Below are 25,239 nucleotides of genomic sequence, written 5' to 3'. Positions count from 1 at the left end.
TATATATATATATATATATATATATATATATATATATAATGACCTTTTGAAAGATTCATGTGTAAAACCAGTGGAGGGATACAGTAAACAGAGAGAAATTCTGGATATAATTGTATATTGTGGAACAAATGAATAAAAGCAGAAAGCATCTGTGTTTTATGAGAAAAAAAGGCAAACATACATAAACAATGAAATGTGTTTGTCAAAATAAAAGTGAGAAATGTTTTTATTTTAAACTAAACCTGAGGTAACAAAACCAAAAAGATTAAAATGACAAATGGAATCTGTTTCTTCATTTCAGAGACAGAGGGGCAGATAAATCCCTCCCCCCTTGGAAAGGAGTATTTATTATTTCCAGTTGCCTCAAATTTAAATCTATTTGGCAAACCTTCTCTCTTGTGAACTTTTGAGATATTTTTCTGAAACACATTCACCAATAGAATAATATGTTTTAACAAATTTGAATGTTGATCATCATTATGGACAATCCTATCATTTTATATGTAAAGGAATTAAAATAAGACAAAGGTTTTCCTTTTGGGGTTATTATGTTTTGGATATAAATTGCCCTCCAAATGCTCATGTGTGAGAAAATGCAGGAACGTACAGAATTAAAATAGTGGGATTATGAGAATTATAATCTAAACAGTGGTTTAATCCACTGATATGGATACATAGATGAAGGAAATGAAATAAGCCTACTAAAGACATTCACAGATGTGTATGTTTTATTGTGAAACTACTCATGGTAGCTAAGCCATGATATTAATATAGGTGGTTATCAACAAAAGAGAAGATATTGTGTTATATATACACAATGGAGTTATATTCGGCCATAAAGAAGTACAAAATCCTGTTATTTACAGCTTAATGAACAGAAATGGAAAACATGATGATAAATAAAAGAAGCCAGACACAGAAAGACAAGTATTGAATGGTTGGTCTCATGTGGTAGTTGAAAAGAAAGTAAATCTGAAGGTATAAGATTGGTTACTAAAAATGGGCAAAGATGTGTGGTGAGTAGATCAAGGACATTAGATGAAGAAAAGATGGATTTGATCAGTGTGTACAGTATGCATGTGTGGAAATATCTATCATACTGACCTCTATAAACATGCACAATAATTACGTGTTAATAAATAAGAGCAATAAAATAATTTTTAAAATAAATAAACCAGGAAAAAAAAGCTATAAAGAGAGCATACAGCACTGGCTAATAGCAAATCTGCTGAGTTATATACAACTCTGCCAATATCCTTTAATTGTTAAAGGGTTCTAAGCTTTCAGAAAAGGCTTTATTTCAGTTAAGGAACTGGAGGGCAATTTCAGAAGCTTAGGAATTTCTTTCTGTGTGTCATTCACTGATAAAAGTCTGATTTTTAGTATTTCCTCTTATTACATTTGGAAGAGAAACTTAAAAACAGATCAATCTGGATCCAAGCTGAAAATCAGACAATGTGAAAAACACTTGATGGATCACAACAGAGGACAGGGAGAGGAAACTAATTACCATAATCATGATTAATGAGATTTTCTAGGATGTAAGCAAATCAATGAGCAACTATATATTAGTATAATCCTTGGTGGAAATTGTAGGCACCAGCCTTCAAAGAAACCTATAAAGTTGTCTATACAACCACTGTCCAATTCAACAAGATCACACATCACTTGCTTCAGTGCCACAGGGTCTAAGGCAGATGTTTCCACTGTGTCCAATGGACAATGGTGAAAGTTGTGGAGTGGGAAACTCACAAATGTGCCATGGGGAAACCCTGCTCTTTAATTCTTTAAGAAAATGAAACTCTAAACCTTCTATTTTTATAATGCAATGATTTGAAAACAGAAATAAAGCTGGTCAGAGTGGGATTATATGACCTTTTACACCCACCATGCATACCCACTCATGCCTGTGCACAGGCAGCAAAGATACACAAATTCTGGCTCTCTGCTTTAAATCATCCCTCCTCCACATGAAGGCTGACAGACAGGACAAAAACTAAGTCCAAGGGCCTTAGTAGGGAGGAGATCAGTCTGGTAAAGGCAGTGATAATCAATCACCCACATTTGGTTTTCCTCAGCTCCTGCACTAGGCAGCGGGCTTCCTCTTGAACACAGTCTTCAATGCTCCTCTTCCCCATCCCAAAACTCCACAGAGTCATGACTGAGAAGTGCCTCATCTCTTTCCATTTCCATTACTTAAAATGATTCCTAAAAGAGGGGAACACAAACTAGGAGTGAGATCCCAGGTGAGGCAGAGGAAGCTGATGAGTGGCAGGCAAAAGCTGGCCCAGCTTCGCCTTAGGAGATCTCCAAGTCTCTTTTTTTCTGGGCTCCTCATGCCCATGCACATGCACCCTTACCAAGTCCTTTATTAGCTCTTTCTAATACTGGGAAACTGCCTCTTCCAGAAAACTCCTCTCCAAGGTCAATCAGGGCTTCCTTCACAGCTTCATATCCATGCAAAACCACAGTGGGCCTCATGCCCAAATATAGAGTGAACACAGGGCCTTAGACTTTTGACAACTGGAAATGGGAAACAAAATCCAAATATTAGCCAAAGACATCAGTATTGGACCTATGTATTTTGAATGATTCAAACTGTTATTCAGATTATTCTCATTGTACTTGTTGTAGTTATTGTTGTCATATGAATTTTCAAATCTGAATTTTGTTAACAAACATGATGGTGATTATAGCTATCACTTATGGATGGTCTCTGATGTGCCTTGCTGGGTCAGGCAACTGATATCTATCCTAATAATTATAATTCTCACATCAATGCACTTAGAACACTTATTAGTCCTGTTTTACATGTAAAGTAAATGAAGTCAAAAGAATTACAAATTCATTTTTAATTTACCATGAGTAATAAATAGAAGACCCAAATGTAAACCTATATTTGCCAACTTATGAAGCTTGGACAATTTATCAGGTCTCAGTACCATCAACTTTTGCACCAACACCCAGGTGACTTCTTCAGGGTCACCAGCAGGGCTCAAGCAGTAGGGATCCTGATAAAGTAAGCCAGCAATAAATACTGTAAGTCTATATTTTTAAGTGACCCTAGATGATCTTAATACTCTTTATAGTAAAAACCACAGGTATCACTAATATAGTAGAAGAGCAAGTACCATGGAGACAATGCCAGACCATGCACAATTTCATGGGAGAATAATTTCTCTGGCCCCACAGAATTCATAGAGTACAGACTAATGCACTGTGTAGAATCCACAGTATTATGTTACCCACCCTATGCCCCAGCAGATTCTGAATGATCAATTCTTTCTTTCTCTTATACCGACTCCAAGCCTGGAATTTTCTTCTTTTTTTACAGCTTTATTGAGGTATAATTGAAAAATAAAATTTATATACATTTAGAATATAAAGTGTGATTTTTTTAAATTTAGTATGCATTACCACAACCACAAGGTAATTAACATACACATCACCTCAGTGTTAATATTTTCATTTGTGTGTGCTGAGAACCCATTAGCAAATTTGGGGTATAAGATATATTATTATTTATTGTAGTAACCATGCTGTGCCTTAGGTCTTCATTCTTATTCACCTTATAACTGAATATTTGCACTCTGGAAATATCTTAGCTTTTCTCCAACATCACAGATTCTAATACCTACCAGTCTAGTCTCCATTACTATGAATTTGTGTGTGTTTTTTTCTTTATTTGTTTATAAAATACCACATGTAAGTCTTTCTGTCTGGCTATTTCCCTCAGCATAAAGTGCAGAGCTCCAGGCTTATTTCCTGTTGTTGTGATTGTCCTTTTTTAAGGTGGAATAAGATTCCATTTTATATATAAACCATACTTGGTTTGACCATTCAGCCATCATGAACACTTGCTTAGGATAGTGTCATTTCTTAACTTGCAATAATGCTGCAATTAATGTGGCTTGCAGATCACTTTTTTTATTTCTTATTAGTTCATATTAGTTATGCATAATATTAGGGTTCTTTTTTTCACACAATTATACAAGTGTTGAATATAATTTGCTCTAATTAATTCCCCAATACTTCCCTTTTTCTTCCCTCCTCCTTCTCCCTATTCCCTTCCCTCTATTCTATTAATTTTTCTTCTATTTGATTTTTTAAAATTAATACCTTGTGGATATAGATAAAGGAGACATTCACTGTGATATATTCATATATGTACACAGAAAAGTTAGGCCAGATACATTCTACCATTCTTCTCTTTTCCCATCCCTCTCTCTAATCCTTCTCCTCTATCCATTGATCTCTTCTATATTTCATAAAATCCCCCCTTTTATTTTTTGTCTCTTATTTTGGTCCAGATTCTGTAGGACAGAGAAAACATTCAACTTTGACTTTCTGGGTATGGCTTACTTCACTTAGCATAATGGTCTCTAGTTTCATCCTTTTAACAAACAAATGCCATGATTTTATTTCTTTTTATTCCTATGTATGGCTAAGTAATACTCCATTATGTATCTATACCGCATTTTCTTTAAGCCTTTGTCTATGATAGGCACCTAGTGACATGGCTCCTGGGCTGCCAAGTGCCTGAAACCAGACGACTGCCAACTAGCAGCCAAGCAATACAGTGGCAGCCCAGGCCGGTTGAAGTTCCAGCAAGAAAGCACAGCCTACAGCCACGTGGACACCATCAGACAGGCATTTGGGTCCTGAGGGGCTGTTTCCCAAAGCATGCCGACCTGTCACCTTTGGCAGCCAGGCCTGGGTGTGATATTGACGTCTGCTGTAGAAGCCCAACCCGCTTGGCACAGGACTGCAGCTCAGAAGTTGCAAGCATAGTCCATTCTAGGACCTCAACCTCCCACTTCCTGACCTGCAGTGAGAAAATGGAAGTGGAGCAGACTTGGATGAAAGTTGGAGTCCAGTGTGGGAGGCCATCCTTGCATGTGATTTGAGTTACCTCCCCGGCTGGATGAGAGGCACTTAGACACAGCTATGTTAGAACCTTCCCCACCCTTTTTTAGGTCCGAGGGCTTGTCCATGCAGAGGCGGGCCTGGCCACTGCTCCAAAGACCCAATCGTCGCCCATGACCTTGGGATGCTGCTCCCCTTAACATTCATTGGATGGGATTTTCCCCGGAAATTTTGGTTCCCTGATGCATATATTATTCATTTTATGGATGATATATTATTGGCTCATGCTAATCCAGAAGTACTTTCAGAAATTTTTACTCAGTTAGAGGCTTCACTTACAGCAATGGGTTTGTGCATTGCTCCTCAAAAGATACAAAAGATGCCTCCCTTTCAATATTTAGGTCAGATAATTCAAGGACATACAATCCGTCCTCAAAATCTACAGATAAAAGTTAAGGAATTACATACCCCTAATGACTTTCAAAAATTATTAGGAGATATTAATTGGCTGAGGCCATCCTTAAAACTGACTACTTCTGATTTAAGTCCTTTATTTAAGATATTGCAAGGAGATCCTTCTCCAACCTCTCCACGTCAGCTGACAATAGAGGCTAAACAGCTTTTAAAAAGGTTGAAAGTGCAATTAAAAATGCACAGCTTACTAGAGTTAATCCTAAAGAACTAGTATCTTTATTAATATTTCCAACTGTGCATATGCCAATGGGAGCCATATGGCAAAGATTGGGAGCTATTGAGTGGATTCATTTAGCCCACTCTCCACAAAAGACATTAATTCCTTTTCATGACTCTATTGCTCAATTAGTAATTAAAGGTAGACTGAGAGTTTTACAATTAATTGGATCTGAACCTGATATTATAATTATTCCATTTTCTGTTCAACAAAATAATTGGCTTTTTCAAGCTTCTAGTTTATGGCAAATAGCTTTTGCTGATTTTCCTGGTCAGATAGATAGTCATTACCCTTGTGATAAAATTATTCAATTTGCATCAATAACACCACTTATTTTCCCAAAGATTGTATGTGTCCAGCCCATAGATGGAGCCCTAACGGTGTTCACTGATGGTTCAAACTCAGGTAAAGCAGGTTTTTATAGCCATATTCACACAGACGTAATACAAACCTCATATGCTTCTGCCCAAAGAGCAGAGCTACAAGCTTTCATTTGTGCCTTAAATTACTTTACAAATGAGCCTATTAATATTTATTCTGACAGCTTATATGCAGTCGGAGTTACCAAAAATATTGAAACTTCAGTTATTAGGTATACCTCATCACAAGATCTATTTAAATTATTTCATAATCTACAAAAGGCAGTGCAAATGCAAAAATACCCATGTTTCATAGGACACATACGAGCTCACACTAATCTTCCAGGACCTTTAACTTCAGGTAATAACAAGATTGATAAATTAGTAGCTGTTTGTCAACAGATGTCTCCATATGATTTTGCACAAGCCTCACATTCCTTGCATCATCAGAATGCTTCTAGCTTATGTAAAAAAATTAATATTACCAGAGAACAAGCTTGTCAAATTGTAAGTCACTGCCCCAAGTGTGTTATTCACACTCCATCTCTGCCATCAGGGATAAATCCCCATGGATTAAAACCAAATCAAATATGGTAAATAGATGTAACTCATATTCCTCAATTTGGTAAACAATGTTATGTACATGTGATAGTTGATACACATTCCAGACTTATTTTTGCCACAGCACATACAAAAGAAAATACTCAACATGTAATTTCTCACTGCCTAGCAGCCTTTGCTGTGTTAGGATGCCCTTTGCAGATTAAAACAATAATGCACCAGCTTATGTAAGCTCTTTTCTTCAACAATTTTGCCAAGGATTTCAAATTGACCATAAAACAAAAATTCCTTATAACCCCCAAGGGCAAGCCATTGTGGAATGAGCTCATTTATCTATTAAGCTGCAATTACAAAAATTAAATGGGGGGAATAGGTTTATGACTCCCCAAAATAGCCTCCACTCCAAAGGAAGAGATATTGAAGAAGAATGAAGAGGAACCAACATGACCCAAAAAGCTGATCTCATGGGGAGACACGAAGAAGCTGATAACACAAGCTTCTCGAATAATTCGACTCCTAGGAAGGAATAAGACTCCATCGATGATGGTAGCTACAGTGATTGCCCTGCTGGGCTGTCAGGTAAAAGGGAGTTGAGCAGACACTTACTGGACATATTTCCCAGATACACCCCTGGTACATCCAGCAGTGTGGACTGGAGAATCTATTCCAGTGTTTACTAATGACTCATTCATGATGGGAGTGTTTACAGATACTCATATTACTCCCAATCATGTAACTAGATCTAATTATTCTGGCTACTGTGCCCAATTAGCTTTGTGTTGATCCTACAATAATCATGCTGGCTGTCTGAGAGTATCGTTTGAGGAAAAGACAGCAGTTGGTAGACCTAAACTGACTAATCATACTATTTATGGAGACTTAAAACCTTATACTAGATCAGTGATTAAAGTGGGACTTTCCCATAACAAACCAGTCATTTCTGCAAAACCTTCACCAATACCTCACTGTCCAAATAGTTCTAAAATTGAGATTGGCACCTTTCCTAGATGGATAGATTGTGTAAATACTTTTCCTGTATACAACATAAGGTGTCTAAAGGTAGTGGGTATATTTCAGACTGGTCTCCAAAAATTGATGAGACAATTATGAAAAAATTCTGCTATGACACCTGCAGGATTTGCTAGTAATATTTTGACTTACAGTGAGGGTGGTATTCAAGATAGATGTTTGGTGCTTAATTGCTGCCTCAGAATTCTTACATTTTTCAGACAAGCCTTTACCAAAATGTGTTGGCAAGAGCTGTAAGGAGGGATCTTGCTATGGCTTATGAGCCTATGTCCAATCTCCTTATGTTTTAATCATTGGAAATGTAAAAGTTAAATGGATAGATGACAGATATGTTGTAACATGTAACAAATGTAACCTAACCAATTGTATTACTAGATATAATAAAGGAAAAGGAGTGCTGGTACTTCATCAGTCCTCTTTTGTTTTATTGCCTGCTAATATTTCAGAGCCATGGTATGCTGATGCTGGTTTCCAAGTCTTACAGCAAATTCATACCCAGCTAGCGAGACCTAGATGTGCTATTGGAATTATAATTGTGGGAGTTTTGGCCTTGGTTTCTTTCATTGAATCCACTGTCACAGCCTTGATAACTTTATCTCAAAATATTCAACATGCAAAATTTCTTAATAATTTAACCCAAAATACTCCCAAGGCTCTGCACAATCAAGTAAATATTGATGAAAGGATTGAGACTAAGTTAAACACCTTAGAGACGACATTATAAATATAGGTAATGAACTTTTGGCTTTAAAGTTTAAAGAAAGTCTTAAATGCCACACAAGTTATAAATATGTGTGTGTTACAGCTGCCAAGTACAATGCTTCTCTCGGGAATTGGGAGAAGGTTAAGAACCATTTGTTGGGTATTTGGCAAAATAATAATAATAGCTTGGATCTTTTGGAACTCCATCACCATATCCAAGATATTCAAAATAATAGAGCTTATTTTTCAGATCCTTCTTCTTTGGCTAATCAAATATTGAAGGAAATAAATGGATTTAACCCTGGAAATATTCTTAAACACTCAGCCTGGTACATTATTGGATTGTTCTCTTTGCTGTTAATTCTTTTTTGTGTTGCAATTATAGGATGGCGAGTCTTCAGAGCAAGAGTGCAAAGACTTGAGAGAGTAAATCATTGTCTGCTTTTTAAAAGAAAAAAGAGGGAATATGTGGGAGGTCATCCTCACACGTGATTTGAGTTACCTCCCTGGCTGGGTGAGAGGCACTTAGACATAGCTGTGTTAGAGCCTTCCCCACCCTTTTCCAGGTCCGAGGGTTTGTCCGTGTCTGTCCACTGCCCCAAAGACCCTATCATTGCCCCTGACCTTGGGATGTTGCCCCCCCTAACCTTCATTGGATGGGATTTTCCCCAGAAGTTTTTGTTCCCCAATAAAAGTCCACTCCTGGTGTGTTCTCTCTCGCTCGCTAGTCTCTTCTGTAAACCTTGCCACCATATTAGGTGGCTGGAGGCAGGAGCTAGGAGAAGCCATCTCAGAGCTGGTATTAAAGGTAATGAGAGTCTTGTCTCTTCAATTTAAAACTCCCTAGCATTTGCTTATGAACAAAACCTTCTTTCATGAAGCCAGCACTGGTCACGTGGCAGACTCCAGAGTTAACCAATAGCACTGGTATGTTTCCAAGCCCTAATTAGCATAAGTTTACACCAATAGCAATGGCCCAAGTGCTTTATAAACCCCTAGACTAGCACACTTAGGTAGAGAAAACCTATTATTGGGTCCCCTATTTTATTGTAAGAGTTCTGTTCCACTTTCTATTGTTCAATAAATCCTACTCTTATTCACTCATCCTGGTTTGTGGATTTCATTTTTTGAATTCATAAGACAAGAACTGGGAAGAAAAATAAATTGATGGTGAGCTGCTGGGGTCTGCTGCAACATCAGAAGGGAAGGCATAGCCCAACAAAGAATGCTGCAACACCTCTTGGGTGCAGAGGCCTGCAACTTCATGCAGACCCTACCCACTAGCAGAAGTGAAGAAACTCCAGTCCCATCCCACCTGTCAGAAGAAGAAGGGAATCAAGTTTCATATCAAAACTTCATTTTCACTTGATTTGTTCCATAGTTTGGGTATTGTGAATTGTGCTGCCATAAACACTGAAGTGGCTACATCCCTAGATCATGATGATTTTAGGTCATTTGTATATATAATAAAGAATGGGACAGCTGAGTCAAATGGTGTTTCCATTCCTAGTTTTTGAGGAATCTCTATTCTGATCTCCAGAGTGGTTACACTAATTTACAGTACCACCAACAATGTATGAGGGTACTTTTTCCCTACAACCTTGCCAATATTGATTATTTGTATTCTTGATAATTGCCATTCTCACTGGAGTAAGGTGAATTCGCATTTAGTTTTGCTCTGCATTTCCCTGATTGTTAAGGATGTTTAACAGTTTTACATATATTTGTAATCCATATGTATTTCTTCTTTTGAGAAGTGTCTGTTTAGTTCTTTATCCCACTTATTAATTGGGGTTTGTTGTTGCTGTTGTTGTTAAATTTTTTGAGTTCTCTACATATTCTGGATATTAATCCCCTATCTGAAAAGCAGGTGTCAAAAACCTTTTCCCATTCTGTATGCTTTTTTTCTTAATTATCTTCTTTACTGAGCAGAGACTTTTTAATTTGATGCTGTCCCACTTACTTATTCTGGGTTTTATTTATTGTAATTTATGAATTTTGTTAAAGAACATGATTCCTGTGCCAATATGATGGCATGTTGTTGTACATTTTATTTTAGTGGTTGCAGAGCTTGGGGACTAATTCCTAGGTCTTTGGTCCACTTTGAGTTTACTTTGATGGGCAGGGGTCAACTTTCAGTCTTCTACATATGAATATCCAACTTTTGAGCACCATTTGTTACAAAGGGTATCTTTTCTCTGATGTATGTGTTTTCCATCTTTATCAAGCATCAGATGGCTATCTATGGGGGTTTGTCTCATGTTTCCTATTCTATTCCTTTTGTCTTCAGGTCTGTTATGATGCCAATACCATGATATTTTTGTTATTCTGTAGTAAAATTTTAGGTTCACTGTGATTCCTCCAGCATGGCTCAGGATTGCTTTGGCCATTCTTGATATGTTATTCTTCCAAATTAATTTAAGAACTTTTTCCTAGTTCTGTGAATAATGTCATGTGTATTTTGATGTGGCTTGTATTAAATTTGTATAATATTCTTGTTAATATGGTCATTTTGACAATATTAAATTTGACTATCCACAACACAGGAGCTCTTTCCATCTTTCAAGTCTTTCTTCAGTGCTATAATCTTCTCATTGTAGTGGTCCTGCACTTCCTTCATTCAATTAATTCCCAAGTATTTTTCCAAAGTTATTGTTAATGGGATAGTAGTTCTCCTAATTTTTTTGAGCAGATTCATTATTGATATATAGGAAAGGGATCAGTTTATGTACATACAGCTTGTATCCTCTGACTTTATTAAAATTTGTTTATCATCTCTAAATGTCTTTTGGTGAGTTTGGGGTTTATTAATTATAAGATTATGTCATCAGCAAGCAGTGATAATTTGACTTCTTTTTTTCCTATTGTATCACTTTAATTTCCTCTTTTACCTGATTGTGCTAGCAAAGTTTTCAAAGAATATGTTGAATAGGAATGGTGAGGGTGGTAATCTCTGCCTTGTTCCTTTTTTTAGAAGAAAAGTATTCAGTTTTTCTCCATTGAGTATGATGTTGGCCTTGGGTTTGTCACACATAACCTTTATGATATCGAGATAAGTTTCTTCTATTCCTAGAAAACTAGTGTTTTAAACATAAATGGGTGCTGGACTTCATCAAATGCTTTTTCTGCATCTATTGAGATAATCATGTAATTCTTGTCTGTAAATATTTAAGTGGCAAAATGACATTGATTGATTTAATCTTTGTTGAACTAAGTTAATTCTCATGGAATGAAGTGCACTTGATTATTGTAAATTATCTTCTTAATACATTTTAATGTAGTTTGTCAATGTTTTATTAAGAATTTTTGTATCTCTGCTCATCAAAGAGATTGTGCTAAAATTTTCTTTCCTTGATGTGTCTTTGTTTAGTATCAAGGTGATTCTGGCTTCATAGAATGAATTTGGCAGTGATCCCTCCTTTGCTATTTTGTAGAATAATATAAGAAGTATTGATATTAACTCTTCTTTAAAGATCTGGAAGAACTCAGATGAGAATCCATCTGGCTCTGAGCTTTTCTTTGCTTGAAAGCTTTTAATAGTTGCTTCAATTTAGTTACTTGATATTAATATTCTTCAATTGTCTATATCCTCATGGTTCAATTGGGGTAGGTCATATGTCTTTAGGAATTTGTCAATAAATTCAAGATGTTTTAGCTTACCCGAAAAGGTTTTATGCATCATCTTTGCCTGTAGTATTTGTAATAATATCTCTTTTTTCATCTTTAATTTAGTTAATTTAGGTCTACACTGCCTAAGTTTGGCTAGGGTTTATCAATCTTATGTGTACTTTCAAAAAAAGAAAACCAAATCTTTGTTTCATTGATCCTTTGAAGTTCACTTTATCTCATATGAAAGTAGTTCCCTGCTCACTTCTAGCTACAATTTACATGGTATATCCTTTCTCATCATTTTCTTTTAAGTCTGTGGATGTCTTTGTCTGTAAGATGAGTCTCTTGCAAATAGCATATTATTGGGTCTTGTTTTTTAATCCCATATGCCAATCTATGTCTTTTTATAAATATTTTTACTAATTATTGATGGACCTTTATTTATTTAATTGCTTGAATCAAACCCAGTGCCTCACACATGCTAGGCAAGCACTCTACCACTGAGCCACAACTCCAGCCAGCCAATCTGTCTTAATTGGAGAGTTTAGACTGTTTAATTCAGTGTTATTTCAGGAAGATGATTTTTCCTGCCATTTTATTTATTTCTAACATTTAATTTAGAATTTATTCTACTTTTTTTATCCACTGAAAAATGCTTTTATTTTGCATACAAATGATGGGCAGATGTTATACCCATAAAATCTATTTTCCATAATAATTAGGAATCTGTTTTTAAAAAAAAGAAAAAAAAGAAAAGGAAGAAAGAGAGAGAGAGAGAGAGAGAAAACTATACAAAAAAATTTAAAAGATGCTGGGATTTCTTTGCTTCTAGATCATTTCTGGGAAAGGGGAGGGAGTTTTCTCTAACATGAATCACAAATTAGAACTGACTATTCTCTAAAGCAAAAATAGTATAATGCCATTTCAAGTAAAGATTATTCACTCTCCTGACAAACACCCACAACAACCAGCCAAGAACAGGCAAACCAGGTCAAACAGCCCAGCATAACTAGGCTTCATGTATTAGGCTATTAGTCCCCTTTAAGCTCATAAATCAGAACAGAAAATACTGAAATAAAAATAAATGATTTTGAGATTGTCATACAAATTGTTAGTTCCTTGTTGTATCCTCCCTTCTATAACATAATAAAGGGAACATTTTACTATAAAGAAAATTTTATTTTATATATCACTGGACATGAACTTGTAATTAGTTATTACACAAATGCTGCCCAGTGCCATTATCCAAATGGCATCGTCATTCTGTCCACAATAAATTTTCATGATTTATGTAATAATTAACATGTCTATCAATAAAGATGTTACAATGAGGTACAATCTAACATCCATAATCTGATGCTTTGCAGATAGCAATATAGGAGGAAAGTATTTGTAACCACCTTTCACTTCACTGACCTTATAAAAAAATAAATAATTTAGAATTAAATTCTAAGTCTCTAAAAGATATTTTCAAATGTACATATATAAATGATTACAGAGAGTGCAATTTTTAAGAAACGTTCTCCATGTCCATATCCTGTTGTAACTGTTGTACCATTTTTTTCTTCCTTGGCCTCCAAGAGGGGATCAAATAAGATGGATGTTTTGCTTGACTTCTTTAATGTCCTGAACTTTCTGTAGCTCTTTATTTTTCTTCAATCTGTTTATTATAAACTTAGCATGGTGTTTCTATTTAATATTTTCAACTTTCTTCATTGCATCATAACTTTATTCTATAGTTCTCACTGGTATTTGACAGATTCATTTCTATGTTTTTCAAATTCAAATGAATTATCCACCATAAGCTCTTTACCAGCTGATTTCTGGGATGCTTTAGTCCACCTGATTATGGAGGATTATGGTTCTTTTTAAAGTTCTTTATGACATTTAGATTTACCAAATCTGAATACCTTATAATCATTGGGGACAAACATCATGTCATGACCCGGATAAATGGTCTCTGAACAGAAATAAAGCTTCTCAATGCACATGTTGATGCTGCATGGGAGCCCAACAACCAAACGGCCAGCTGGGGAGTAAATTCTCCTTTAATTTACTATTATTCTAGTATAATTCATGCCTATGCTTCTTTTTATTTTTATTTTTATTTTTATGCGTAAAATATTTTATTGAGTATATTTTATAGTGTGGGCTTATTGGTTATGAATTCTTTTAGTTTGTATTTACCATGGAAGATTTTTATTTCATCTTCAATTCTAAAGGAAAATTTTGCTGAATATAGTAATCTAATTGGCACTGATTTTCTGTTCAGGTCTGGTTAGTCTACTATGTCATACACAGCAGTAATAACTGCAGCAGCAATAATGGTGTGGGCAGAATTTATATAAACCAATTTATTCTAAAAGATGGCAAAACACACTTTATAAAGATAGAAGATAATGTGATGGGAAGGTAGAACAGAGTTTACAACGTCCAAAAGTAAACAGAGACAATGCAAAAGAGATAAGCAGGTGATGATTATAAGGACAGAGGAGAAAATAGGGAGAAAAAAAGGAAAAAAAGAGAGAAAGAACAAAAAAAGTGGCTTTTTTAGTGGGAGAAGAGAGAAATGGAAACAAGAGAAGCAAACAAAATAAAACAACCTCTGTTGCAGTAATTCACTTGCAGGTCAGCATGGGAAAAGAAAGAAGAAGCAGAGCAAGCAAAGCAGCAGCAGAAAAAAAGTCCTTTATTGTATACAAGCAATCTTTTTATAGTATTGTGAACAAAGAAGACAGTCTTCCAACAGCAATAAATCAGGTCTTTCAGCTAATTAAACATAGCATATAGAAGTTTTACTTTCTAATCAGAAGTGACCTGCTTCTCATGGCTAATCTACTCTCAGCCTGGAGCATGCCAAACTCTGCTCTTGTTAAGAACAGATAATAAAATTTTTCTTAGCACCCTCCTAGCCCACTTGGCAGAACATTCCGTTTGCAGGAAAGCTGCAGCTGCTGTCTTGTTCCCACAATTTTGGGTGGGAGAGGCAGCCCGGCTGGTCGAAATAATAAGCTTGCTTTAATTTGATTTTAATTGGAGTCAGTGGTCTTTTCTTGCATTCTGGTCTAACACTTGTGATACTTTATCAAACAGTAGGAGACAGTTTGTGTTTGAAGTCTTTTAAATATTTTAAAGAATTGAACTAATATCACAACTGCCTGAATATAAAACTATGTAGTAAAATCTACACATTTTAAAAGACTATATAAATAGTTAACTAAGAAAATATGGCATTTGCCACTTAGAATTACCCCTCCCCCACAAAAAAAATTTGAGGAACAGAAAGCAGAGTTTTGTTTGTTTGGTTGTTTTTTTTTTTTTTTTCTTGTTTTGTTTTGTCAAATGGGTCAGGGAAATTCTGCAAAAACAGGATACCATTATTTCATACAATTCACTGTGGATAGAACTGGAATTTAAATGAACTCTTCTTACAACCGTAATGGTGCACTATGACTTACACCAGAGCTGACTAAAAAACCACATTAGAAAAGTGAAACAAACACTCCCCATAGTTACTCTGAATGCACACTACACTATGTTCATAGACTAACAAAGTTCCCATTAAGTCTATACTTATTATTTCACTCCAAGCATAGCCAGATCAGAGAGTCTACCAAAGGAGAAGATGCAGATTTGGTTTCACCTCTCTCCATCACTAAGGGGTGAAACATTCTTGGCAGGACTGAGGAAGAGTGAATCTCAGAGAACTGAAAGGAGAAGGCTTGAGAAACTATGTCTTCACTGTCCCCAGTCATTTCCAGATGGGACTGCTTCTGTTGCAGTTTATTATGCTCTTGTCAGTTGTAATGGAATTAAATGTTGGACCACAAGCAATGATATTTAATATAGAAAAACAGCCATGTTCTTTGGAGGCAGGTGGGAGGGACTACATCAAACAGACTCCTAGCACAGAAGGAACAATATGCAAATCAAAATAGAAGAATACATTTTCTAGTCATGATTCAATACGTCATTGGACTGATGTATACTACTATGTCACTAACCTGGTTACTATGGTTATTTATAAGCTATTTAGTAAGAAACTTTAATTTATCAAGATCCCATTTACATAATTTTTATCTTCCTAATCTCATTTTAGTAATGAGGAAGCTGGGCCTCAGAAACTGGCTTCAGAGACTGGCTTTGAGATAAGGATCCTCCTACTTCAGCCTCCCATTAGAGATGATCAGTGGGGGTTGGTTTTGGTTTGGGTGTGGTTCTGGGAATTGAACCCAGGGCCTTGTGCATGCAAAGCAAGCACTCTGTCAACTGAGCTATATTCCAAGCCCAAGGCAGAGGGGTTTTTAAAGAACAGATTCATTCCCACAGGAGCGGGGGGGGGGTTACTCTGCACTTATTAATTTGGAGGGGCCATTCCTTAGCTCTCTGGCACCATCCCTAAAGTCTTAATTACTTGGTTCCCGTAGTAGGTGTGTGCTCGAATATAGAGAATTTGAACAATGGTGGGAAAAAGATAATCCTCTTCCTGGCTCCCAGGTTAGGAGGAGGAAGAGGAAGAAGAGGAAAAGAAAACATTATTCATTTTAAAATGAGCCTCAGTGGAAGAACAGCAAGGACTTTATTTAAAGCATGAGGTAGAGCACTGGTACAAGAAGGGCAAAATTTTGTAACATGATAAAGTTTATCTACCAAAAATCTACATAAAACATCAGTCTTAACATTGGTATGTTAAACCTCCATACTTTCCTACAAGTGAGAATTGAAACAATCACACCTCTACCACCCATTCTGTTCAGTACTATGCTAGAAATCCCAACTAGTGAAACAATACCAGCAAGAAATTGAAACATGAGAATTAAAAAATATTAAATAAAAATATTAATCCAGTCAGCCAGATAATGCACCTTGTAATTCCAAATAAATCTATAGATAGATCATTGGCAATGAATGGTAAATTTAACAAGAGTTCTAACTATAGGATAAAAAAATGATTAAATTAATTGTATTTCCATATAATAAAAGATTTACAAGCCACTGTACCAAACACAAAACATTAAAAAGAACATAATGTGCAGCCCAAATAAATTGGAAATGTGCTTTATTTATGAATTGGAAAGTCAATGGGTCAAGATATTGTTCTTTCCAAATACATCGCAGATTTCTCTCACCATGATAAAAACCCCAGATGAGTCACTGGGGAAATGGACAAACTGAATGATAAACATTCATTTGGAAATGTAAACACCTAAAAAGACCTAAAACAATGTTAAACTGGCAGAACAAATTTGGAAGACTCGCACTGCCAAATGCCAGTTCCTTTTCTAAAGATTTATAACCCAAAATGGAAACCATGGAAAACCCATTAAGTAGTCAAAGGTAAGGTTTTAGCACTTTTGTCCCGTGCAGTAGAAGTTTGGAATCATATTGTGATTTGGGGAATATTGAGAACAATATGGTGCAGCATAGAAGAAACCCACCTTGGGAATAAGGTAGTTTCTGAATTTAACATCAGAGGTCATTGCATGGGGCTGGCTGGTGAGAATAAGGTCTATGTATCGCAGACAAAACAGCACCTGTCTAGGACATGCAGCTCCTGTCTGCATGCAAGGGATCCACTATCTGACGACCACACAATCTCTTCCTGGACTCTAGCTGGTAAGACACTGTTTCTACTTTGGGCTATAAATCTTTAGAAGAGGAGCTGGTGTATGGCAGTGCAAGTCTTCCAAGTTTGTTCTGTCAGTTTAATATTGTTTTAGTTCTTTGTCAGGTTGGTGGTGGTGACTTAGGATGAAGCAGCCCAGACAGGAAAGAAACATCAGTCAGGTGTCAACTGAAATGCCTGTCAATCAACAGGGTCTCCTGGCCAATCCTGGAGTTCAGCCAGCTCCCCTACCAATTCCAACGGGACAAGGGACTCTAAAAACACCTTTTCCTGTCCCAAGCCCTTCCCTTCCTGCCAAGAGCCCCCATAAAATTCCAGTCTGGTCAAGCCCCCACACGTTTTCTCCTCAGACCCTTCTCCTGTCCATCCTGTGGGTCTGATGGAGTTCCACCCTGGGGTGACATCTCAATAAAGCCTTCTTCCCCTCATTTGGCGTCCTTTTAAATCTGCCTCCTTTGGTTGCCTACTGCTACCTGATCTCACAGTCTTCTTAAGTGTTTACATTTCCAAATGTATATTTATCATTCAGTTTGTCAATTCACCCATTGACTCATCTGGGTCTTTTATCATGGTGAGGGTAAATCTGTGATGCATTTGGAAAGAACTGATATGTGACCAATGGATGTTTCAATTCATAAATAAAACATGTTCTCTTTAATGTTTTGTGTTCAGTTCAGTGGTTTATACATTTTTATTAGGATTTTCCTGAATAATAAAAATGTTTTGTTATTACAATTTTTATACTGTCTGTTATTTCTTTTTGTGGAAATAGAATTCATTTAATCATATTTTGATCTTATATTTGGAACTCCTGTGAAATTTGAAAGATATGGAGAATAAGTCCAAGGACATTTCCCTTAAACTTTTGTCATTTAAAATCCCAGGCCTTAGGAAGAACAAAGAACACAAAAGGTACTTGCACCTCACAGACCTGACCCTCTGCAACCTAATGGGACCCTCCTGCAACCTAATGGGACACTGGCTACCAATACAATAAGCCCTAGGAAATTCCCTGTTGACACTCCTGTACCACCCTAATGCCAATACAAAGGTCCCCAGGAAATGCCTTTCTGTCCTACCCTAAAGGAAGCCTATATAGCCCAGACAAATTTTCTGCCCCCCAAATGAGCCACACCAGGGTTCTACCAATGAACTCCACTGCCAAATACTGATTAAAGAAAAGCCTGCTGATCTGAGGTTTGCTTCCTGTCTCCCACATTATTCATGTGTGTGTCATTTGTCCTAGCAAAATTTACTATTCCTTGCCAATGACCTATCTGCAGATTTATTTGGAATTACAAGGTGCATTATCCAGCTGACTGGATTAATATTTTTATTTAGTATTTTCTAATTCTCATGTCTTAATTTCTCTGTGGTATTGTTTCACTGGTTAGAATTTCTAGCATAGCACTGAATAGAACTGTTGGTAGAGGTATGCTTGTTTCAATTCTCATCTGCAGGAAAGTATGGAGGTTTAACATATTAATGTTAAGAATGATGTTGTATGTAGATTTTTGGTAAATAAACTTTATCATTTTAGGAAAGTTTGCCCTTCTTGTACCAGTGCTCTACCTCATGCTTTAAATAGAGTCCTTTCTGCTCTTCCACTGAGGCTCATTTTAAAATGGATAATGTTTTCTTTTCCTCTTCTTCCTCTTCCCCTTCCTAACCTTGGGCCAGGAACAGAATTGCCTTTTTCCCACCATAGTCCAAGTTATCTGCACACACCCACTATGGGAACCAAGTAATTAAGACTTTAGGGATGGTGCCTGAGAGCTAAGGAATGGCCTCTCCCAAATTAACAAGTGAATCACAACCCCCACAGGGGAATACCTGGAATGAATCATTCTTTTAAAAAATGCTCTGTTCTCCCTATGGAAGAATCTCCCTAATAGAAGAACCACAGCCTCCAATCTCAGCAGCTTGGGAGGCTGAGGCAGGAAGATTGCTAGTTCAGAATCAGCCTCAGTAACTTAGCGAGGCCCTAAGCAACTCTAAGAGACCCTGCCTCTAAATGAAATATTAAAAGAGCTGGGGATGTGGCTCAGGGGTTAAGTGCCCCTAGTTCAATCCCCAGTACAAGAAGAAGAAGAAGAAGAAGAAGAAGAAGAAGAAGAAGAGGAGGAGGAGGAGGAGGAGGAGGAGGAGGNGAGGAGGAGGAGGAGGAGGAGGAGGAAGAGGAAGAGGAAGAGGAAGAAGAAGAAGAAGAAGAAGAAGAAGAAGAAGAAGAAGAAGAAGAAGAAGAAGAAGAAGAAGAAGAAGAAAATCAGAAAAAATAATAGTAGTGGGGAGAGGGGCAGGTAATGGGAAGGGACAATGTGGAAGAATAGAGGTACCCAGGGGTCATCTGTTTCTCTGCAAGATAGAATCAAATAACAGGTGTGTAACTGTGTTGGTAAAGATGGCATCCAGAGTCCTTCTCTCCTGGGAGTCAGGTCCATGATGCACTGAATGGTGCAAATTACCACCTAAGCACAAACCATCACCTCCAATCCCTGAAATGGCGCAAACTGTGACCTTCAACCCCTAGGAGACTAATACCCTGTCCTGCCCAGAGACTGACTCTCCATTAATAAAGTAACAGCCCACTCCCCCCTGCTTCCCCTCACCCCACATTGAGCCCATAAATATCAACACCCTGCTCATGCTCTCTCTCTCTCTCTCTCCCCCCCCTTCTCTTCTATGACTGGCCGTTGTGGTTCCGTTAGTAAAATCTCAGACAGGTAAATGGTTGTTTGGCTTGTTGAATTAACAGAGCTTTTCTGCCGCTCCTTACATTGGTGCTAAAACCCGGGATAGGGATCTACGTCACTCAAGGTGGAACCCCGTTCCCAAACTCCTAGCCCAATCATTCCTGTTGCAGTCCACTCCTCTGATCGGCTGCCTGACACCCACCACTGGCCCACAGATTGGTGAGTTCCCCCATCCCATGAACACCTGAACCCTAACTCACCAGAATGTGGGAGTTGACCATTGTATGTCTGGAAATCCCTCCAGGTGTTTTAGGGGGGGGATGCACCCCACTCACAACTGTCAGGGTCGTGGTGGACCCCAGGCACTCTAGTAGGACACCTCTGGGAGTCCACTGCCTGGGACATAGGATAGATTCTCCCTTCCTGACTCCTCTGTCTCCCCTTGTCTCAGCTCCTGTGGATGGGCTAGCGCAGCTGCCACAGTCCATCCAACCCAAGTTCTGACTCCTCTGTTCTGCCTGAAACTCCCTTCCTCCCAGAAAAAGTCTCCTTCTGACTCTTTGGTTCTGCTCGAAAAACTCCAAATGTCAGGTTGCGCGTGACCTTGGCCCTATTTGGGTCTCACAGATTGTACTCCCCTGGTGATGACCAGGCAGTGCCCTCTGTCTATTTCCCCATGGTGGTCGGCCATTTTGGGGACACCCACTTGACTCTCCTTCTGCTCCAGAGCTTCCAGGAAGCTCTTTTTGGCCTGTGTTCTCTCTCTCCCCCCACCCCCTCTCTCTCCCCCGGTCTGACTCTCATCTTGCCCTTCCAGCATGGGAAATTCCTCATCCCTCCCAGCCGATTTTCCCTTGCGGTGCCTCTTAGATAATTTGAAAACCCTGAGCCTGGCCCCTGATATTAAACCAAAAAGTCTCATAAAATTCTGTACCCAGGACTGGCCTACATACCCCCTGGACAACCAAAACTTTTGGCCCACATGTGGGTCTGTGGATCCCAATTTACTCTGGTATATTTTTAATTACTGTGAGCGATCAAAAAAGTGGAGTGAAATTCCCTACGTAGAGGCATTTTCCTTGCTAGGATCTCACCCAAATATCTGCACCCAATGCAAGCCTCAACATCTACTCCTTGCTCATAAGACTCCTTCCTCCTCTTCTTCTCTACTCTCTGCCTCCACGCCTTCTCCCCCTTCTTCCTCTTCTCTGCTCTCTGCCTCCACTTTTGACCTGGCTGATGAACCGCCTCCATACCACTCTCCCCTGCTCTCATCCCTGCTTTCCCTACTTTCACCCCCTCCCACTCCCCAATCCTCTGCATCTGCAGCTTCTCCTTCTTCCAACACTCCCCCATAACCTCTTCCCACTTCCATTCCTTCTGCCCCAGTCCCTCCACCTCAGTTTAGTCCACCCGCCACCCATTCACACACTAATGCAGCAACACCTAACCCACAAGTCACCATATCTCATCACCCGACTAAAACTTCACATGTTGTGGCCCCCCTTCAAGAGGTCACCAGGCCAGATGGGATTTTAAGGGTTTATGTTCCTTTTTCTATGCTTGACCTTTCTCAAGTAGAGAAAAAATTAGGATATTACACTGCAAACTCTGTCTCTTATATTAAAGAGTTTCAATACTTAAGCCAAGCATACAGCCTCACCTTTCATGATCTCTATATGATTCTGTCTAACACTCTCCTCCCTGAGGAAAGGAGAAGGGTCTGGGACCAGGCTAGGGCCTATGCAGTCCATGTTCATCAGACTGATGGCCATCATTCCCTAGGGGCCAATGCGGTTCCAGACCAAGACCCCCATTGGGATTATAATGACCCCCAAGACCTGGGATGCAGGGACCACCTTATTACCTGTCTGATGGCTGGCCTAAAGGCAGTGGCACAAAAAGATATTAACTTTGATAAACTCCTTAAGTCATCCAGGAGAAGAATAAAAACCTCTTGGCCTTCCTAGACCGACTAACAAAGGCTCTCCTTCAGTATAATAGTTTGTACTCTGAATCTCCAGATGGGAAGCAACTTCTTATGACCTATTTTTTCTCACAAAGCTACCTCGACTTACGGGCAAAGCTAAAAAAATTAGAGAGGGGACACTTAACTCCTCAGACTGGGGTGTTGGCCACAGCCTTCAAAGTCTACCACAACAGAGATGAAAGAGCAAAACGCCAAAAATGCCAGATGAACAACCCCCACAACGAGGACCCCCCAGGCCCAGCTTTAAGTGTGGTAATAAAGGACACTGGGCTAGGGCTTGCCCTAACCCCAGAGCACCATCCAGACACCACCCAGACCATGCCCCAGATGCTGAAACCCTGGCCACTGAGGATCAGACTGCCCCGATTCCTGGAAGGGATCTGAGGTCAGTCCCCTTGCCAGTGAATTGCTGGGCCTAGCAGCCGAGGATTTAGGGGGACCTGGGTCTTCTCTCCCGACCTATTCAATTACCAAGCAGGAATCCAAGGTGGTTATCCAAGTTGATGGGCATCCCATAAACTTTTTGGTAGACACCAGGGCCACAATCTAGGTTCTGAGAGAGTTTGGGGGAACTACCTATCCCTCCAAATCTCAAACCATCATCCCACACAAAACTCCTCCCCTCACTTGCTCCTTATCTGAGTTCTCCTTTTCACATCATTTTTTGGTTATGCCTCAATGCCCAGTCCCCTTGCTGGGAAGGGATATATTATCCATCTTGAAGGCCTACATAAACTTACCCTTATTGTCCTCCCCTACTAATAACAAAAAAGAGACTTTATCCCTTTGAGTATGGTGTGGAGACTGCAACAAGCACCAGAACACACATTTTCCCCTCCCCTGTAAAATGGTAGATCCAATTGTACGGGACACTGAAACCCTGTCCTCTGCAAATTGCTCTCCTGTGGAAGTTCATCTTAAAGACCCTAACCACTTCCCAAACCAGGCCCAATACCCACTGCCAACTGCCAGTCTTAAGGGCCTAAAGCCAATCAGTCAAAGCTTATTAAGAAAGGGGTTTCTCTGTCCCATACACTTTCCATTCGATACCCCAATTTTAGCAGTAAAAAAGCCTACAGAACATACCATTTGGTGCAGGACTTAAAGTTAATAAATTCTTCAACTAGGCCCATACATCCCCTGATTCCAAACCCTTATACTATCCTTTCCTCCATTCCTGCAAACTCTGCCTGTTTTTCAGTTATTGATCTTAAAGATGCCTTCTTTTCAACTCCACTATCCATCGCTTCCCAAGACATATTTACCTTCACTGGACTGATCAGGAAACTAGACATTCCCAACAGTTAACCTGGACTGTCCTACCCCAAGGGTTTCGAGACAGCCCACATATTTTTGGACAAGTCCTCACTAAGATCTCAAGGACTTTTCCCCTCTATGCCCCAACTCAACCCTCCTACAATATGTTGATGACCTCCTCCTCTGTAGTCCCTTAGAAACCTCAAAGTCTGACACAGCCACCCTCCTGAACTTTCTTGCTCACCAAGGATATAGGGTTTCTCCACAAAAGGTGCAGCTCACTCTCTCTGAGCTTGTTTACTTAGGGTTCCTCATTTCTCAAAGAAAGAAAGCTATCCCAACCGACAGAAAAGGCCTTATTGAAAGCCTTCCAGGACCAAAAACTAAAGAGAAGATTCTCTTGTTCCTGTGTCTGGCAGACTCCTTTAGGGCATGGGTACCAAATTACTCATTACTTGCCAGACCACCATATGACCTAGCAAAAAGAAACAAGCATGAACCCTTGTTACTTTCAGCTACACCACACTTCAGAACCCTCCAGAAGGCCCTCTTACAAGCACCAGCTCTACCTCTGCCAGATTATGGGCCCACCTTCCCTCAGGTAGCATACCTCTCAAAACAGTTAGATCCAACTGTCCGGGGATGGACTCCTTGTCTCTGTGCCTTAGTGGCCACCTATGTTTTATGAAAAGAATTGCAAAAGCTTACCTTTGGAGGTCAAATCACTGTCACCTCTCCTCACCACCTCAAGGACTTGCTAACGTACAAAGGACTCCTGGTATCTTTCCTCTATGACTCCTCCATGTCCTTCAAACCTGTGTCCCTCTCCACCCGGCAACTCTGATACTCACTCAGGCTCAAGGTCAAACACAACCCCCAATACATACATGCAGGGAAATTCTAGAAAACTTCCTCCCATGCCCAACTAATATCTCTGAGGGACCTCTAGACCAATCTGATTACACCTGGTTCATTGATGGCAGCTTCTTTATGCATGAGGGGATCAGAAAAGCTGGATATGCCATAGTAATAGAAGTAATATCACAAGTAATAGAAGCTAATCCCCTGCCTACAAATACCACCAACCAAGAGACTGAGCTGGTAGCTGCAATACAAGCCTGCTAATTGGCAGTGGGGAAAAATCTTACCCTTTACACTGACTCCAAATATGTGTTCCACATTATCTTATCTCATGCAGCAATTTGGAAGGAGAGAGGTCTCCTGATCTCAAAGTGCACCTATATAACCAACTCCACATACATCACCCAGCTACTACAAGCCTCCCAGCTCCCAAAAAAACTTGGAGTTGTCCATTGCAGATCACACCAAAATGACTCCTCCCCTGTCACACAGAGAAATTCAAAAGCAGATCAGGCAGCCAGATCAGTCACCCTTTCAGACACCACCAGATCTCTCGTCGCCACGTGCACTTCAACATTACCCAATAACGGAGACCCACCAAAACACGCCCTCTTTACTTACCTCGGGTCCATTTTCCACAACAGTCCACAGACTCTCAAAGCCTTTCTCCACTCTTTCTTTACTCTGACTCCCCAGGATAAAGAAGTGATACAGCAAATCACAGCCTCATGCAAGATATGCAAAAGAGTGAATCCCAACACATCTTTAAAACACAGAACCTTCCCTTCTCATCAGGCTAGGGGCCATATTCCCAGGGCAGATTGGCAAATCGAATTCACCAATATGCCCAGAGTAAAAAACTTCAAATACATACTAGTTTTAATAGACACATTCTTGGGTTGGGTAGAGGCCTTCCCCACCTCAAATAAGCAGGCTATCACGGTGGCTAACATCCTGCTGATCGAAGTAATCCCTCATTTTGGGATGCCTGCTTC

The 25,239-nt window shown here is 39.0% G+C and overlaps 2 long non-coding RNA genes and 2 pseudogenes across 2 annotated transcripts; all 4 read right to left on the bottom strand.

The window, feature by feature from the left end:
• LOC107149730 overlaps positions 1-25,239 on the bottom strand; it is a 254,739-nt pseudogene that overhangs the window by 140,662 nt on the left and 88,838 nt on the right.
• LOC107149925 lies at positions 2,062-3,255 on the bottom strand. The gene is made up of 2 exons (XR_007349079.1): positions 2,361-3,255; positions 2,062-2,208 (listed from the first exon to the last, which is right to left on the bottom strand). It is a non-coding gene; the product is annotated as an uncharacterized LOC107149925 (long non-coding RNA).
• LOC125617954 lies at positions 7,430-24,791 on the bottom strand. The gene is made up of 3 exons (XR_007349083.1): positions 24,532-24,791; positions 24,293-24,295; positions 7,430-7,442 (listed from the first exon to the last, which is right to left on the bottom strand). It is a non-coding gene; the product is annotated as an uncharacterized LOC125617954 (long non-coding RNA).
• Positions 12,639-13,808, bottom strand: LOC107149736 (annotated as a pseudogene).

This window comes from Marmota marmota, unplaced genomic scaffold (genome assembly GCF_001458135.2).
Source record: "Marmota marmota marmota unplaced genomic scaffold, marMar, whole genome shotgun sequence".
Lineage (NCBI taxonomy): Eukaryota > Metazoa > Chordata > Mammalia > Rodentia > Sciuridae > Marmota > Marmota marmota.
The sequence above is the reverse complement of the archived record's forward strand: the minus strand, read 5'-3'. Positions and strand labels throughout refer to the sequence as shown.